Consider the following 19,577-nt stretch of genomic DNA (forward strand, 5'->3'; position numbering starts at 1 on the left):
ACGTCTGTGAAGTATATAGGCATGTCTGTGTTCAGGATTGAAGACTTTCATAATTCAACAAACAAAAAAAAAACAGTCAGTTTTAGACTTGTTGAGCTTCCTAGGTTATCTCTCTAGGGTTTTCATCTAGCATTCAACCAATCCTTGGGTCTCACAAAGTCCATCATTTCTTTACACCTTGCATTACATTCACATTTGTCTAAACGTGAATCAAAAGGTCACTTTCTTGTCCTCATCTTGCTTTGTCAACACACTACATACAACAACACTTTGCTAAGTGGTCCCTCATCAAGGTCTATCACCTTTGGGTCTCATTTGGTCTTACTTAGAGTCAAGGTCAACTTACATCATCAAGAGAAACTATCATCTCTTTGGAAGTCACACCTACTCTACTACATACATACTTGGTCTTACACTTTGGACATTGCAAGTACACCTCAGATTCATTTACATTCCATTCAACTCTTGGTCTTCCATACTCTTTCCATTTTCATCTAGTTTCACACATCTTGATAAATACCTAGTTCATGGTTGAAACCTATTCCCAAAAATCTAGGAGATAAACTAAAGAGGCTCAAGAGTCCGCAAACATGAGTTCTTATGAATATGACAATGATATATTTTTCAATTCTGATCATAGTACATTACCTGACATGGATGCTTATATAAACATTCCAAATGTTGAGAACATGGACACTACAAACAACAATGATACACACAATGACAATATGGACAACTTATCCATACATTCAGTAGAAGTGGAAGACACCATTATGAATCCCCATTTCAATCGATTGGTTGAGGAAATAATGAGGAGAGATAGATAATACTTCTTACAAGTGATGGTATAAAGTGGAGCCAAGATCCCTCATGATTTTGACATGTCTCAAATAATGGAAAATCGACCTTTGCAACAACCTCACTCCAACATGGATCAAAGGAGACCTAATAGTGGAGGCAATAGAGGACCACATATGGTCCCTGAATCACCATCATCTTTGTTTCAAAAACCATAGGTCCCACATAAACATGGTCAAGCATATGATACTCACCTTCACAGACCATTATGGAGGTCTTATGCAGAAAAATATGCTCAATCACATACCAATGCTAAGGATCAACCACCAAAGCAATTGGCTATTCAAAGGCATGCTCAAAATTTGGACACAAGGAAACCTCATGTCAAATTTGAGGGCAACACACTAGAACAAACTCATGACATGCCTATAGAGTATGGTATACATGGACAAAGCAGATATTCCATTCCTCATCATGACTCTATACCAAGTGGTCCTTATACACAACATCATTATAGACCTCCTCCATATGAACATGTGTATGATCAATATCATCCATATATGCAACGTGCTCCTCCTCCAATTGGTGCCTCAAGCATGGGGTATGGTCCAAGAAGTCGATCTCCACCTAAGAACAATTTGGAATAGCAAATCAGGGACTTACAAAAGAAAATGGATGACATAAATACATCGAAGCCAACATATACAATGAGAGACATATGTCCTTATCCATTTGACAAGAGCATTCCAATGCCTCCTTTTCCTACACTTTTTGTGACACCTAAGTTTGATAAGTATAGAGGAAAAGGGGATCCTAAGGCACACATAAGATAGTTTTTCACAACTTGCATTGAGGTAGCAGTAGAAGAGACATATTTAATGAGATTATTCCCACAAAGCTTAGGTGATCAAGCTATGGAATGGTTCTCTCAACTCCCACTTGGAATTAAGTCATGGGGTGACTTAGCTGAGGCATTTATACAACATTTCTCATACAACATAGAGACAAACATATCAGTCACTACCTTGTGCAACACCAAGCAAAAAGAGGGAGAGTCTTTTGCATCATTTTTACAAAGATGGAGGAATCTAGCCAGCAGATGCTCTTGTGAAATTCCACAAAAACAAATGGTAGAAATGTTCACTCAAAATGTTAACAAAGACATTGGCTATGATCTAAGGAAAGCTTGTTTGTCCACCTTCATGGACGTCATTGAAAAAGGCTTAGTGACAGAAAAGGTCCTAATCGAACAAGGAGTCATTAAGATATTCAAGGAAAACAAAGATGACTTTAAAGGAAAAGATAAGCCAAGATTTTGGAAGAAAAACAAGAACACAGTCAATGATGGTGTTGTTGATGCCAATACAGTGCGACCCAAAATCATTTTTTCAGGATCAAGCTTTGCAAACAACCAAGTGAATACTCAAACAACTTCCAGATCACGAAGGAAGTACACTCCATTGGGAGAACCACTTGAGTCTATTTTCAAAAAAGCTAGTGGCAAACAAAGTAATCACAATTCTAGATTTTCCTCCATATGAGCCAAAGGTCAAACCAAATTGGTGGAATGATGATGAATATTGTGAATTTTATAAGAGCAAGGGTCATAAGATAGGAAATTGTCGTCGACTGAAGAACATCATACAAGATCTCATTGATAGAGGTGACATTAAGATTGAAGTACACTCATCCAATCAAGAACATTAGATGTTTAAGGAACCATTCCCAAAGCATGACAAGGGAAAAGCTGCAACCACAGATGACCAAACCAACTATACCAGAGCATCTTATAACTATGATTCAACTATCAATCACATTTCAATGGATAATTATGTCTCTACCATTATCATCAAGGATAAAATGCCTGAGAATTCTACCTAAAGACCCAAGATTGTCTTGAAAGGCATTGGATCTTCTTCCGAACCTACCTCTGAATGTCATGTTACAACTCATCGAGGTAAATTCACTTTGCAAGGTGCTCCAACCAAAAATACCACTTCCTCATCAACCAAGCCTGAGTATGACCTTGTAGAATAGTTAGGGAAGACACCCGCACTAATCTCCATCCTTGAACTCTTACATATATCCCCTACACATAAAGCTATCCTTGACAAAATCTTGAGAGACACTGTTGTCCCTACTGATCTGAACGTGGACCAATTTCAAGCCATGGTGGGATAGCTTTCCATTCCACATTCCCTTACATTCACAAAATCCAATGACGCCTCCGTAAGTCAGCCACATAACGCACCTTTACACATTTAAGCCTTCATACACAAACATCGAATAAAATGAGTCCTGATAGATGGAGGAGCAGGTTTGAACATTTGTACATTGAGCACTATCAAAAAACTGGGATATTCTGATAAAGCTATGAATTCTACAAACAAAATTACCATCAAGGCATATGATGATGAAGAGAATTCATCCAAAGGCACAATCACCTTACCTCTCAGAGTTGGGCTAGTTATAAAGGATGTGGTTTGTCAAGTCCTAGACCTAGATCTCACATATAATATATTACTAGGACGTCCTTGGATTCATGAAATGAGGGAAATTCCATCTACATATCACCAATGCATTAAGTTTCCTCACAATGGAGTTGAAATAACGGTTAATGGGGATCCTAATCCATTCATATACTACAATAACTTGAGATCGAAAACCGAGACAATCATTCCAAGTAATAGGGAAGATATTCCTTCTTCTGCATATATTGATCCTGAGTCATTAAAATCTTCGACATCAAAACAAGGTGAACTTAAAGGGAAATTCCAGGACAAGGGCATGGGTGAATACACTTTGAATCAAACCATGTACTTACAACAAGTCATGAGTTCACCAAAAGAATATGGAAGACCACATCCTAATAAGTAGGTATCTATCATTATACTCAAATGGGACCCTACTATCTTTCAAAGATGGGGTGAACTGGAAGAGGAAGACCTATACAAAATGCTTTATAAAGACCTTGAAAATGATACACAAGATCACATCAGCATACCATGTGAGAAGTATGGCAAAGGGTTCAAGATTCTACAAAAAATTGGGTATGATGGCAAAAGCCCTCTTGGCTTAAGAAAGGAAGGCATCATTGAACCTTTACAACCTGAATTGACATTCAAAAAGGAACGTTCAAAGGGACTTGGTTTTGTGACTTCCAAGGTCCACACTTAAAGGATAGAAGAAGCATTACAAATCAAAGCTGCCAAAATGTAACAAGAAAATTGCTATTCCATAGACTCCAACGAATGGGAATGGGGTTTAGACAAATCCTCCAGTGACTATGAGCTCACCGAGACATTCAGAGAGCTAGATGAACCCACGGAAGAAGAGGAATTCTATGAAAAATTCAAAGTTGGTCAAGAAACAACCCCAGAGGATGTCGTACAGTCCTTGCCTCTAGGTCCGAGGTTGAAATCACATAGAATGAGAACACCTATCCCAGAATGCACTACTAGTGATGATAATTTGGATTCATTCACGATCAAGACTGATGAGGAGAGTGCCAATGATGACCTTGATAATTACCTTGACATACTTGAATATAAATGCATCTTCACTCTTAGCCCCGTTAACTTCAAAGACATAAAAGGCCTCCCCCTTGTTCACCACCAACTTATTGACTGGGACCATGAAGGACCTACAAAGTTTGACACATTCCAAAATGATGAAGCTTTTATTGACTATCTTGGCATACGAGATGATCTTCCCCCTGGGGACCATAAAGCAGGATACATTATAGAACTCAATAGCGTGGCATATTTTGGTGAGGGTGTCGGACCTTCCAGTCACAAAAATATAAAAATAAAAACAAAACAAGGGTCTTATGGCGAAAACCACATTGTGGCATTGTCTGACCCCAAAAAAGTAAAAAGAAAGGATGTATCTGAGGGTGAAAACCTCTCTGAGGCACCCAAAGATGGAAGACTCAACATTCTCCCACCATCATATAAGGAAAAGTCATCCATGTTGGTAGAGGAGGCTATCAAAACAAACATTGGTACAAAAGAAGTTCCACACAACATATTCCTAGCTCAATCTTTGACAGAGTCGAAAAGGTCAAAATTCATAAGTTTCTTCATAGAATGACAAATCAACTTTGCATGGTCATACACTGATATGCCTGGATTGGATCCCGATTTGGTAATGCACCATTTGACAATTAAATTGGGGGCAAAACCAGTAAAATAGAAATTAAGAAAGATGCATCCACAAGTCGCATTATTAGTCAAAGTAGAGCTTGAGAAATTATTGGATGTCGGATTCATACACCCAATTGATTATCCTAAATGGATCTCCAACTTAGTGCCTGTCAGTAAACCAGATCGTAGTATCAGAATATGTACAGATTTCAGAGACATCAACAAAGCTTGTCCTAAGGATGATTTTCCATTACCAAATATTGACTTGATCGTCGATCTCACAGTAGGTCATGCGATGTTATCTTTGATGGATGGATTCTCTAGTTACAATCAAATAAAAATTGCATCCAAGGATCAACACAAAATGGCATTTACTTGTCCTTGGGGTACCTTCTGCTAGAATGTCATGCCCTTTGGGCTAAAAAATGCAGGCACTACATATCAAAGGGCCATGACTACTATCTTTCATGATCTCATGCATGTAACCATGGAAGATTATGTTGATGACCTCTTGGGTAAATCAATAGATAGAGATACACATTTGGACATACTTTCAGTCATCTTTGATCGATTGAAAAAGTATAAAGTAAGATTAAACCCCAAGAAATGTGTCTTTGGAGTAACCTTCGGGAAGCTCCTAGGATTCATTGTATCAAAAAGAGGAATCGAAGCCGATCCAGCAAAAGTCAAGGTCATACTAGAGATGCAACCACCATGAAATATCAATCAACTTTGATCTTTGTAGGGAAACTCCAGTCCATATGAAAATTCATAGCACAACTTGCAGATAAGTGTAATCCTTTTTAGCACTTGCTACATAAAAACATCAAATTCAAATGGGATGATAACTATCAACAAGCTTTCTAGATACTAAAAGATTATCTTCTGAATTTGCTAGTTTTGGTGCCACTAGTTTTGAACCAACCTCTATTACTATACATATCAGCTACTTCAACAGCACTGGGGGCACTCTTAGCACAACAAGTTGCTGATGGTAAAGAAAAGGCAGTATACTATATCAGTCGCACATTGGTGGGATATGAGATAAATTACACACCAATTGAGCGTGCATGTCTTGCTGTGGTCTTTGCTTTGCAGAAACTATGACATTACATGCTAACTCATAAGACTAAGTTGGTTGCAAGGATTGATCCATTGAAATACCTTCTCAATAAAGCAACACTTACTTGGCGACTAGCCAAATGGGTGATGATCTTGAGTGAATTCGACATCAAGTATGTGGACAGAAAAGCAATAAAAGGACAAGCTATCATAGATTAGTTAGCAGATGCTCCCATGATAGTTGATGTTCCTCTAATTTCAGAATTTCTAGATGAATCCATTTTAACAGTGTCACATGCAAAGCCATGGCAACTATACTTTGACGGCTCATACACACAGCATGGGGTAGGAGCTAGAATCCTCTTCATAACTCCTCAAGGGGATTCTATATCAAAATCATATCGATTATCATTTCCCTACACTAATAACATAGTGGAATATTAGGCATTAACAACTGGATTACGGATTGCAGTTCAGTGGAAGATCCAAGAACTTCATGTCTTTGGGGACTCTCAACTTGTAATTCGTCAAGCAACTGATGACTACCAAACAAAGGATGAGAAATTAATGCCTTACAAAAGAATGGTGGATGACCTAAAACAACATTTCATGAAATTAGATTTTGAGTAGATACCGAGAGAGTAGAATCGAGCTGCAGATGCCATGGCTACAATTGCTTCACTAATTGATCTACCACCGAATGAGACCTGCTATGAGCTCTTGGTGGATAACCTTTTGGTTCCCTCATATGAAATCACTCCTACTAAGATGATAGGTGTTGTTGGTCCTGAGTCCCAGTTATATGGTTCCATTTTTGCATACCTTCATGACAATATCCTACCTCCTGATCTATCCAATAACCAACGTCGCACTTTCATTTGCCAATCTTCTCAATACATCATTTTAGCTGATATCCTATATCGTTGAGGTCTAGATGGCACTCTTCTTAGATGTTTAGAAAGCGATGAAGCTCAGATTGCATTACGTGAAGTACATGAAGGGATATTTGGCCCACATTCTAGTGGTCCTACCTTAGCCAAGAAGCTCATCAGGATTGGATATTACTAGCCCAATATGGAAAAAGATTCATATCAGTTTGTCAAGAAATGTAAGCAGTGTCAACTTCACGGAGACCTCATTCATGTGCCAGCACAAGAACTTCAACCAATTGCAACTCCTTGGCCCTTTTGTCAGTGGGGACTCAATCTCATAGTCAAGATTCACCCTCCCTCTTCCAATGGTCATAAATTCATAATCACTGCCACAAAATATTTCACAAAATGGATCAAAGTTGTTCCTCTCACACAAGTCACTGGAAAACAAATTGCTACATTCATTCTCAACTATATCATTTGTCAATACGGTATTCCTGTTTCCATCATCACGGATAATGGGCGTCCCTTCAAAAATCAGGATGTTCGTGAACTTTGTGACCGCTTCCATATTTCCCATCATTTCTCCACTCCATATTACCCCCAAGGTAATGATCAAGTTGAGGCATCTAATAAAACAATCCTTAAAATCTTAAAAAAGATAGTTGATGACGCTAGGCGTAATTGGCATATCCAACTTAATCCTGCACTTTGGGCCTACCGCACAAGCGTCTGCACACCTACTAGAGCTATACCCTATTCACTTGTCTATGGTGCTAAAGCTATCTTGCCTATTGAGGTCAAGTTACCCTCTTTATGAGTCTCTTTGCAAAACATTATCAGTGATGAAGACTACAGGGTCTCTCACTTACAAGAACTTGAACTATTGGATGAACGAAGATAAACTGCTTTTAATCATCTCAAGGCTTATCAACAATGAATGAGTCATAGTTACAATCATAATGTGAAGCCTCACACATTTGAGGTAGGTGACTTGGTTCTTAGAGAAAATCCTAAAAATCAATAAGACAGAGAGAAGAAGGGCAAATTCGAACCTAACTGGCTTGGTCCTTACATCATCACAATAGCATATGGATCTGGTGCATATCAACTCTCAACCATAGAGGGTGAACCTTTGGATGATCCTATCAACAACATGCACCTTCGTAGGTTTTACACATAGCTCTTCAGAGTATCCTAATTCAAAAAATACAAAAAAAAAAAAAAAATTATAAAAAATAAAAAAAAATCATAAAAACATAAAAAATTGTTACTTGGTGAAAACCTAGCAAACAAGTGCCTTGTGACACAAAAAAATTGAAAAACAAAAAAAGTAAAAAAAAAAGGCATTTTGTCCAATGGTGAAAACCACTTCGGTGGTGCCCTGGGCAAGTACCATGGTGAAAACTGGGTCACCGGCGCCATGCGTAGAGACATTGCTCCTCCCTCCTTCAAGATTCAATTTCATCCTTTCACTTTGCACACACTCACAACCTATTCATCTACAATAAAACTTACACATTCCCATTATTGCTTGTTATTGATCTACCCAAGATTGGTTCACCATTCATAATAAACCCCCTTTTCACCCTTTCCATTCATAATAAATCAGCTCCTATATGTGGCTAAGGCAAATCCTACATCTAGTGATGGATGTGGAACTGAGAACATCACATTTTTCAAGGAGTACAATTTCTTCCACTTTTTTTTTTCAGTTTATCCGTGCACAATCCGCAATAAGGTAGCATTTGCATCACAGATCCACAATAAAGTTTCATCTTCTTCGCAATAAAGTATCAGTTGCATGGATTCAATCAATTTCAGATGAGACATAGCAGTAACAATGGGATTCAACAAATCAAATCTTTTAACAAACTCAGACAACATTATGGTTCAGTGCTATCTATCCTTTTGTGAAAGTAAACATTGTGACCACAATCAAATAAGACTTATACAAGTGACAAGAGACACTAATCTTGAGGAGTTTAGTGGATGTTGGTGTCGAGTCTTGGTTTTATTTTGATTTTATATTTTGGTGACATGTCTTTTAGCTTTTCCAAGATGTCTCTGACTAGAGATTCTATCTCTAGGATGTCTTTGACTAGAAAGGCGAGGATGGGGTATCATCACCTATTTTTCTTTGCTGTCTGTGGAATGTCTCTTAGTAATGCTATGACTTGTCCAAGGAGGACACTATGAGTCTGGTATGAATTGGGGCATTCCTTGTTTGTGACTATCTTATCTCCATGCAAACAGGTACAATGACTTTTTGGGTTGAACATATGCCTCGATTATCATAACCTACTTGCCATAATAAAGCTCAATGATGATAACGCACAAGAAGCTCTTTCACTTTCATATCTTCTATCTTCCATCCCCCTTTCTTGATTGACCTCCATCATCCTTCTTGAGTCCGTGTAACCTGCTATCACATGACTGAGTATAATGACACGCTAAAAAATATTTGCATTTCATGTAGTTTCACCTGCATTATCAGATATTAAGCATTTCATACATACATATAGATATCACAATTGTATCACATCCTAAACACAACACATATTAGCACATTTTACATTCTCATCATGTAAATAATCATTTGCATCATCATATTCATTTGCATTTCATACATTCACAATTGCATTTGCATAAACATATAAAACATAAAAGAACAAAAATATGGCATTTCATCATGTACATATTTGCATCCATATCATAAGCCTCACATAGAAACATACATCATAAACATCTCATCACATAGGTACACATGCATATAGCTGCCGCAAAGATGAATCTCATGTATATAAATCAAAAGTGTCATGATACAACGATGTCAGAATACATATGGCTACAAAATCACCTGAAGGTGTCTACATTATCATACAAAATAGTACAAAACTGATACATAGGGAGCCCTCTATGGCTATGATGAACTCCCTCCCTCGTAGCTACCTAGCCTCGATAGAGTTTGAGCCCTAAAAGGACCTACCCTAGGATCATCTCTCCTGTCCCCTCTATCTGGTGGTGGTGGAGGACCCATAACCCCACCACTGGACGCCTGTCTCCTCTAGCTCCCTCCTATGACTATTTCTATCTGTGATGGTTTGCGCAAGCTCCTCGCCCATTGCTCTAGTGGCACTGCCCCATAATATAGGTCTCGCCAGTAACCTATCTCCTCCCCTGCCCATAGAAAATAGGCATATCCAGCCCCTATGTCCTTTGCCGCCTGCCTCCTAGCCCTCAGTGCTATCTCAGCCTCAGTATAGTGTTGGATAGCCTAATCCTGCTCATGCTTTGTCTCCCTTAGTCACCTCCTTAGCCTAGCTATCTCCCTCTCCAAGTCCTAAATCTCATCTGCCTATCCCTGGCAGATCTCCCTCAGCTCAAGCAACTCATCCTCCTCCTCCTCGGCCCCCTGTACCTCTGCCTATGGCTCCCCCTATACTGGTACCTGTACCTATACCTGCCTCTGCCCCTGTCCCTACACCTATCTAGGACCCTGTGCTACTGGCACCTGTAGTGGCAATCCACCACGACCCCTCACTCCTTGAGCCTGTCTCTCCTCCCCACCCTCTCTCCACGGAGCCTCCCTCCTCTCTCCAACAACACCCCGTCTCCTCCATCGGCCTCTCCCCCCACCATCTCCATCATCATCTCCACCACCATCTCCATCTATAGGCTCCCCTGGGTCTGTCACTTATGGAAAGGGATGCTCAGCCCAATACGCCATGTACTTTGCATCCATGCCTACATCCTTAATCTCTGGCCACATATCCCATGGCATCGACACCATCTCAACTAGCTACATCACTATGTGATCATATGATAGCAATGGCCCAAAGTGTGCCTGATCCCTGACTGTTCGAGCATACATCTCGGAACCCTATGGCATCTACTAAATATGGCCAAACTGCCTGCACACACTGTCAATCAGCTATCTCTCTAATACATAGGGTGTCCACCCAATCAAATATCTACTTTGGAAAGTATATGGTAGATCCACTGCATCCTCCTCCCACTGCTCGTACTCATGGTACAACCTCCATATCATAGTGTGGATCTCATCTAGAACTCAACGCCAATGCTCCAACCTGCCAATCTATGGCTGTGAGGTAATCATATCATACAGATGAACAAAGCTACGTCCATGACCCCTGCTCCTGAAGTGTATCTGTTGGGTAACCGACAGATGCTCATATGCCCACACCTTCAACAATGTAACTCCGTAGCCCAATCCTACGGATCCATGATACACAAACTAATGCAACTCATAGTACAAGTGTGCTAGCACACATGGTCCCCAGGCATATCTAGTGTGCTATGTAACCAGTGTCTCCAAGGTGCTCCCCCAGCCCACAGCCAACCCTCGTGTCACCCTGTCTAGACACATGAACCCACTGATCACTCCTCCTAGCACTGCTAGTAGTGCTAGTCCTATCATTATCATGGTATCCCATGCCACGTGTCCATCCCTCATCTCTAGTCCTGAATCTCGAAACACTCATCTCAGTGCATCCCTATCTCCATCTCGATCATAGGGTATTAGCTCCCCATTGATCAGTATCTACAGAATCCTATATACATCCTCCAAGGTGACTGTCATCTCACCCATCAGTGAATGAAAACTATAAGTCTTTGAGTGCCATCTCTCAGCCAGTGCAGTCAGCAACCCCATGTTTGCCCGAAACTTAGGTCCTTGAATGTCAGCTCTGGTCGTAATCTCTATATCGATGAGAATCTCTCTTGTGACTCTAGCATAGGAAGGTACTCTTGTAGTCAAGCAAAGCAATCATGTCAGTTAAAGTGACACTCACTGTTCATCACAAAGTGTTGCATCTATCCAAGTGACACTCACTGTTCATCACAAAGTGTTGCTTCTATCCTAGTGGTACTCCCTGTTCATCACAAAGTACTACGAGTTTTGTACTCCCTGTTCATCACAGAGTGCTGCTCATATTTGCACTCCTTGTTCATCACAAAGTGCTGCTCCTATTGGTACTCCCTGTTCATCACAAAGTATTATGTCTTGGTACTCACTGTTCATCACAAAATACTATGTCTTGATACTCACTGTTCATCACAAAGTGCCTTGATCTATCCTATCTTAGGGCCTTTGCTTGAGTGTATCCTCTTGAGTAGTTTCCTAATTGGCAAGGTATGTTCTATCATAGAATTGTCAAACCTAGCCCTATCTGCTATCCTAGTCTTCCCTAGAGGACCTGCTTGAGTGTATCCTCTCAGTAGCTTATCCAATTGTTAGCATATGTTCATCACAGAACTGTCGATTTGACCTTGAAGACACAAATGAGCCTTCATGACATAAAGATGCTTACATACTGCATAAATGTGCCTACTCGGCACAAATGCACCTGAAATACATAGATGTGCCTATGCTCTACACAGACTTGCCTATCTTGCACAAATGTACCTACATTTCACAAACGTGTCTGCACAACACAGACACGTTCACATCTGACATAAATGCTGCTGAATTCATATATGCACCTGGCACAAACATAGACGCACCTAGCCAACCTAGATGCGCTTGGCACCAACGCAGATGCGCCTCGACATTTTGACATTTTTTTTTCACATTATCCTAAAGCACATTTATTGCACTACCTAACATGCATTTATGACAACAATTATTGCAACAAAGTACAAGGAGGTTTTATGATACTTACCAGCTCTCTTGCATTGGCTGGCCTCTGAAATCGGCAAATGCAATCGAATCTGTGAACCAATGCCATTGCTGCTAATTTCTGCTACTCTATTCTCTCTCTGCACTCTGATCTCTTGGATGTGTGGATGACAATGAAGATGTTTTCGCTAGCCCTAGCCCTTGTTTCCCGAGTCAGTCTTAATTACCCCATGACTCTGTCACTCTATCCTATCTTGTCAGTCCATTCTAGCTTTTTCTTTCTTATCGAGAGATGGTCTATGATCTTTCAAGACATTTTCATCCAATCTCTCGAGGGGGCATACCATTCCCATCTTGGGGCAACTTTGTATCAATTCATATTATCTTCTTTGAAACAACGCGACAAGTTGCATTGTCTGAAAGAGGGGCAAAATGTAGACACCTAAAATTGTCATGTCTAATTAAATAAATATTTTTATTTATTTAATTATCTAAGCCTAATTCTTCTATTAATTAAATAAATCTTTATTTATTTAATTAATTCATTTATCCTCTTCTAGCCTTATTTCTCATTTAAATAAATACATTTATTTATTTAAATTCCCTTTTTTCCTAAATTAAATAAATATCTTATTTATTTAATTATCCTACTTCTTCTATTAATTAAATAAATCTTTATTTATTTAATTAATTGATTAGCCTTTTCCACATATGACACATGTCATTCATCTCTTAATTGATACACTACCTACCCTCTTATTATTTTCTTATTCTCTCTACCTACCCTCTAATCATAGCTGACCTCTTTTTACACCTCTCAGTCTTATCCCTCCATTTCATATAGTGTCTTCTATATAAGGAGATGCTTTCTTCATTATCAGACCCTAATCAATCTATGCATCCTAGCTCACTCAATTGTGCACTCAACTTCACTACACTTTGCACTTTCATATGTGATCCTACTTGCAACCACATTTCCATTCTTTGTTGAGCTCTTGTGCACATAAAATCTGAGAGCAAATATATCAAGCAAGATCAATGGAGATAGGAAGAATGGAGATCCAAACCCTATTGGACATGTGATGGTATAATCTTTGTGATTTCATTTGATTTGCATTGTCTTAGGTAATCTTCATATGTTATGGTGGATCTTTGTTGTTGTTAGGCTAGGGTTTTGTGGTTGAATTCATTTAGTCTTTCATCATTATTGTTATCCATTTTCACCGAATACACCATCAAATCTCAGACTCTCCTTCTTAAACATAACACTTTCCATCCTAGATCTCCTCAAGTAGTTAAGCTTCTTCTAGAGGATCTAGCTCTGATACCAATTGTTGGCAATATTAATGAAGGAAAACTAAGAGGGGAGGTGCGTGAATCATTTTTCACTGGATCTACAAACTTAACCACAAATATAGATTTGATAAACTACAGTAATAACAGAGATAGGCAAATTGAAAGAACAACACACAACACCAAGATTTTGATGTGGAAAACCTAGTTAAGGGAAAAACCATGATGGGAAACTACCCACAATAAGATGATACTTTGTAGTAGTATATGAAAATATTACAATGGGGAATGCACATGAATTCAAGCACACTTCCTAGACATCACTTCTCAAAAAATAATAACTTAGAAGGCTACAACCCTTAGGGAAGTCTCACTGACTTACAACAAGATTCAAACTACAATCCAAAAGAAATGAACTCAAAGAATAGCATCTTCAAATGCCTTATTACAGTTCCGATTAAGCACTATTGTCTACTCTACAACATCAATCTTTGCTCAATATATACATCACACTGAAAGATGTTCACCCTTGTTCACACATATACTACCATTTGATAATGCAGACAAAACCATCTATCTATAATTTAAATGAATATGACACCTATATATATGCAAATCATCAACCTTGACAATAAGGTTGGTTAAACAATCAACTCACAATTACAAAATTACATCACGCAATACAAAGATCAACCACCGTGTTGGAACCTTAAATTCTGGAAAATTTAGGGTCCCATGAGAAGAATGATTTTGTGAACACTTCTAAAATATATCCACAAATCCTCATTGAATAAATTTGTAGTCCATCAAGCACCTCAAATATTATAGTCTATATGCCTACTTCACCTTTGATTCAATTCCTATGAAATCCGTTGAGTAGCTCATAAACTTATGTATTCAAGAAAGAAATCATATCCTGCAAAGAAAATGAAAGTTGACTTATTGGCATAAGTTACCCCGATAAGATCGCCTGAAGAGAAAAGGGGTGCATGTTGATCGGTTCAAATTATACTGATGAAACTGATGGTGGATTCACAGGGTGCAAATGACAAGAAAGGGCTTGATGAGTTACATAGATGAGGATGGTCTAGTTGGGCTCAAGGAAGGAAATTCGAGTGGATTATGTTACCTCGAGGAATGCAAAATAGTGACCAAAAGAAAAGAGAAGCCTACAAGATTCAAGCATAAGGTGTTATCCGACATTGGTTGTGGGGAGAGAATATTTTGCATTTAAGTGCAAAGCCACACACAACAATAAGGTCAAAAGATAAATAGCTTTTAGCGTGAAGGAAGCTTGACCATCGAATGGACCCACATGCATGCACACAACTTGATGAAACCAAAGTTTTATAGATTGGCAAGGATGAGAGTGATGAACAAAGAATACCACTAAGATGGGGGGTGAATCAATGGTTCCTAGATATATTACTTTTTTTTAACAATCTTAATAATGTCAATCTTATCTTGTAATATTATAAACTGTCAGACAAATAAAGTAAGAAAGAAAGCCAAAGAGCCCATGCACACACAGTCAAGCCACAACACTAATTTTATGAGGAAAACTCAATATGAGAAAAACCTTGGTGAGAAAAGTTGCTAAAGTGTACTGCTCCAATCCATCCTCATAGGTAAAACATAGATTTACACAAATTTTTGGGCACCAACCCAATGAGCACCAACCCCTACACTTTTGGGCACCAACCCAAGGAGCACCAACCCCTACACCAAGCTCAGACTTGGTGATGTATATTGAAATACTGATTAAATGTAATTAAGGCTTCTTGTTGCAAATGCTTTTTGTAACTCTTGAATCAATTAACTCACTGTGTCTCCACACACAGTGTCACTCCAGGATGATGCCTGCACTTTCACACCTCACTAATTTAGCACAACCACTCTATTGAGAAACTATCGATACAGGCTACTCACCGGTCTCTCTGCTACCTCGTACTATAACTTGATCAAAAAATCTCCTCCAGTTTCCTCCTCCTTACTTCCTTTCTCTCACTGCACTTTGGTTCAACACTCTATAGCACAGCAACATCATTTTTTTCAATCCATTCTACCCTTTTCTTATTGAATAGGTTCCCACCAAAAGGAAGATTCAAAATCTGGGTGGTTAGGGTTTCTACACCATCCTTGAGGAAAATTAAATCCAATCAGATATGCAAGATCTGATCTCCTTGATGTCCATTTGTTCTTCACCATCATTTTCATGCTTTTTCAAATATGGGAAACATGATCCTTCATTTTAGATTTGCATTTTATAGATTGCCATTAATGGTCCTGTTGTTTCCTTCTCGAGGTGATCTTTCAATCTGATCTTATGTTTTCAATCCAGATGTTGAATTCTCCCTAATCTTCCTCTTACATTCCTTCTTCCTCAAGCTGCAATTATTCTTATATGATCCCTAGATATGAGGTTCCTTCATTAATGATGAAAATCAGTTTCATCAACCCAGCGAGTGAAACTTTGCAAACTACACCCTACTTGCCACCTCAACTTCACACAACATTACTCTAATCAAGACACAACCTTCCAACTCCTTCATTGGTCAATTTATTCACGTGTTGACCGGTATGGCATCCAGTTCAGTTGCACACCTTAACACTCTTCCTTTTCATCTTCACTGGTTGACATCAAAGAAAACTTAGTGCCAAAATGCCAACAGTCTCCCCTTTCGCATTGATGTCAACTTCACACCATCCACTACATACCAGTTGCATTCTCTCCCTTTAACTCAATGACAAAGGGTACTTGTGCATTCCCTCTGTGCTCCACACAAGGCTCCCCCTAAGCCACACAAACCTTCTATGCATATGAAACAACTTCTAACTTGTGTCAGAGATATTCAAATGTGCTTACCGGTAGAGGTTTGGTGAAAATGTCTGCTACTTGATCACCAGTAGGAACATAATCCATTCTTACTTCTTGCCCTTCAACCTTCTCTCTGTGGAAGTGGTATTTGATTGCAATATTTTTTGTTCTGGAATGCACGACTAGATTCTTTTCTATGTTGATTGTACTCGAATTGTCACACTCGATGAGAATGGGATTAGTAAGTTTCACTTGGATATCTTTGAGTCTACTTCATCTAGAGAACTTGAGAGCAACATGTAGTACCAGCAATGTATTCAACTTTGGTCATAGATAGAGAGACCGAGTCCTTCTTCTTGCTATGCCATGAGACCAATCGATCACCTAGAAAGAATGCACCACCACTTGTTCTCTTCCTATCATCTATGCAGCCTGCCTAGTCGGCATTAGTGTATGCTTCTAAAATGAAATTTCCCTTCTTAGGATACCATAGTCCATAATTGAGTGTTCCTTGTAGATACCTAAAGATTCTGGTAATAGCATTCCAGTGAGACTGCTTTGGTGGAGCTTGAAATCTGGCCACCATGCATACTACCTGAACTATATCTGGTCTTGAAGTAGTTAGGTATAGTAGACTGCCTATCATGGATTTGTACAGAGTCTGATCCACTACCAATGATTCATCATCTTTACTTAATTTTTTGCCAGTCACCATGGGAGTGCTTACTGATTTGCAATCTTCTAGTTGAAATTTCTTCAACATCTCCTTTGCATACTTGACTTGTGAGATAAAGATTCCTTTATTCTTCTGTAGAATCTATAGGCCTTGGAAGTAAGTCAATTCACCCAACATTGACATCTCAAATTTTGACTGCATTTGAGCCATAAACTCTTTGCAGAGAGTATCCTTATTTCCACCAAAAATGATGTCATCTACATATACAACCATAATAATCATGTGATTCCCATCTTTCCTTGTGTAGAAATTGTTGTCAGTACTTCCCTTTTTGAATCCCTATTCCTTTAATTACAGATCTAGCCTTGAGTACCATGCTTTGGGGGCTTGCTTAAGACCATACAGAGCTTTCTATAGTCGACATACAAAAGTTTCATCATCATGTAGAAGGAATCCTTCAGGTTGCTCAATGTATACTTCTTCTTTCAAATTTCCATTCACAAAAGATGATTTTACATCCATTTGGTACACTTCGTAGCCCTTGTAGGCCAAGTAAGCTAGAAACATCCTAATCTCTTCCAATCTAGCCATTGGTGCAAATTTTTCTTCAAAGTTGATCCCTTCTACCTGAAAGTATCCTTTGCACACTATTCTATCTTTGTGTCTCACAACCTTACCATCTTCATTCATTTTATTCTGGTAGACCTACTTTGTGCCAATAATGTTCTTGTCTTCCAGTCTAGGGACCAAATCCCAAGTCTTATTTTTCTCAATCTGGTGCATTTCCTCTTCCATGGCATCAATCCATTCTTGTTTCTTGTTGGCCTTAATGAAGGTTTTGGGTTCAACTTCAGACATGAGATATAGGTTGACCTGTTCATTATTTCGGGCAAGTCTTCTTTTGGTCTGCACACCATCACTCTTATTTCCCAAAATTTGCTCTTCTGGATGATTCAACAATACATACCAATTTCGAACATTCTAAGGTGCTGCCTCTGGCTTAGTATCAGACTGGACTCCTATATTTTCATCATCAGAGTCATCATTCTAGTTGGTATGTGGTTGACATCCTTTGTGAATGTTCTCATCAACTCTCACATGCACACTTTCAACAATTCTTCTTAGTCTTTTATTGTAGCATTTATAGGTCTTGTTGTTTGATGAGTAACCAAGGAAGATCCCTTCATCACTTCTAGAGTCAAAACTTCCCAAACCATCCATGTCTCTATTAATGAAACATTTGCTTCCAAAGACTTTGAAGTATTTGACTGATGGTTTCTGGTCATACCATAATTCATATGGTGTCATTTTGTTGTTTGTTCTTAACTGAACCTGGTTCAAGGTGTATGTAGCAGTATGGACAAATTCTTTCCAATATGTATCTGGTAGATTGGCCTCATTCAACATGGTTCTAGCCATCTCCTTGACTATTCTGTTCTTCCTTTCTACCACACCATTTTGCTATGGTGTTCTAGGGGCAGAGTATTATCGTCTAATTCCATGTTTTTCACAATGATCTTTAAATTTGTCTGATGTGAACTCTCCACCCCTATCTGATCTTAGACATTTTACTTTGTACCCACTTTCCTTTTCCACCATCTTCTGAAAAATCTTGAATCTTTCAAATTCTTGTGATTTATCTTGCAGAAAGGTGACCCACATCATCCTTGAGTAGTCATCAATGAAAAGAATGAAGTATCTTTCACTGGAAAGGGCTCTTGTTCTAGTTGGACCACATAGGTCTATATGCACAATTTCAAGTGGTTTTGAGGTGTTGTGCTCCTTTGTTCTCAAACTTACTCTTGTTTGTTTGCCTTTTACACATTCATCACAAAATGTGTTAATTGGTTTTATGATGGGTGGAATATTTCTCACACATCCCTTTTTTCTCACTGTAACCAATTTATCAAAATTTATGTGGCCTAATCTTCTGTGGCACAGTCAACTTTCATCTACTTGTCCTAGCATGCATTAGGACTCATAGCATTCCTTCAGATTATAAACATTTCCATTAGTTCTTTGTCACTCTGCAACCACCTTACCGGTGTTGTCTTTCTTTATCTAATAGATGAATGAGTCAAAGATGAATTTGTAACCTTTGTCACACATCTGACTAACACTCAACAGATTATGTTTAAGGCCTTCCACATAATATACATCATGTGTTTTCAATTTTCCATCAATACTTAGTGTCCCTTTTCCCTTTATTTTGATAGAGGAATTGTCTCCAAAACTTACCGATCCACCAATCCAATCTTCAATATTAATGAAT

This window comes from Cryptomeria japonica, chromosome 2 (assembly GCF_030272615.1).
Source record: "Cryptomeria japonica chromosome 2, Sugi_1.0, whole genome shotgun sequence".
NCBI classification, from domain to species: domain Eukaryota; kingdom Viridiplantae; phylum Streptophyta; class Pinopsida; order Cupressales; family Cupressaceae; genus Cryptomeria; species Cryptomeria japonica.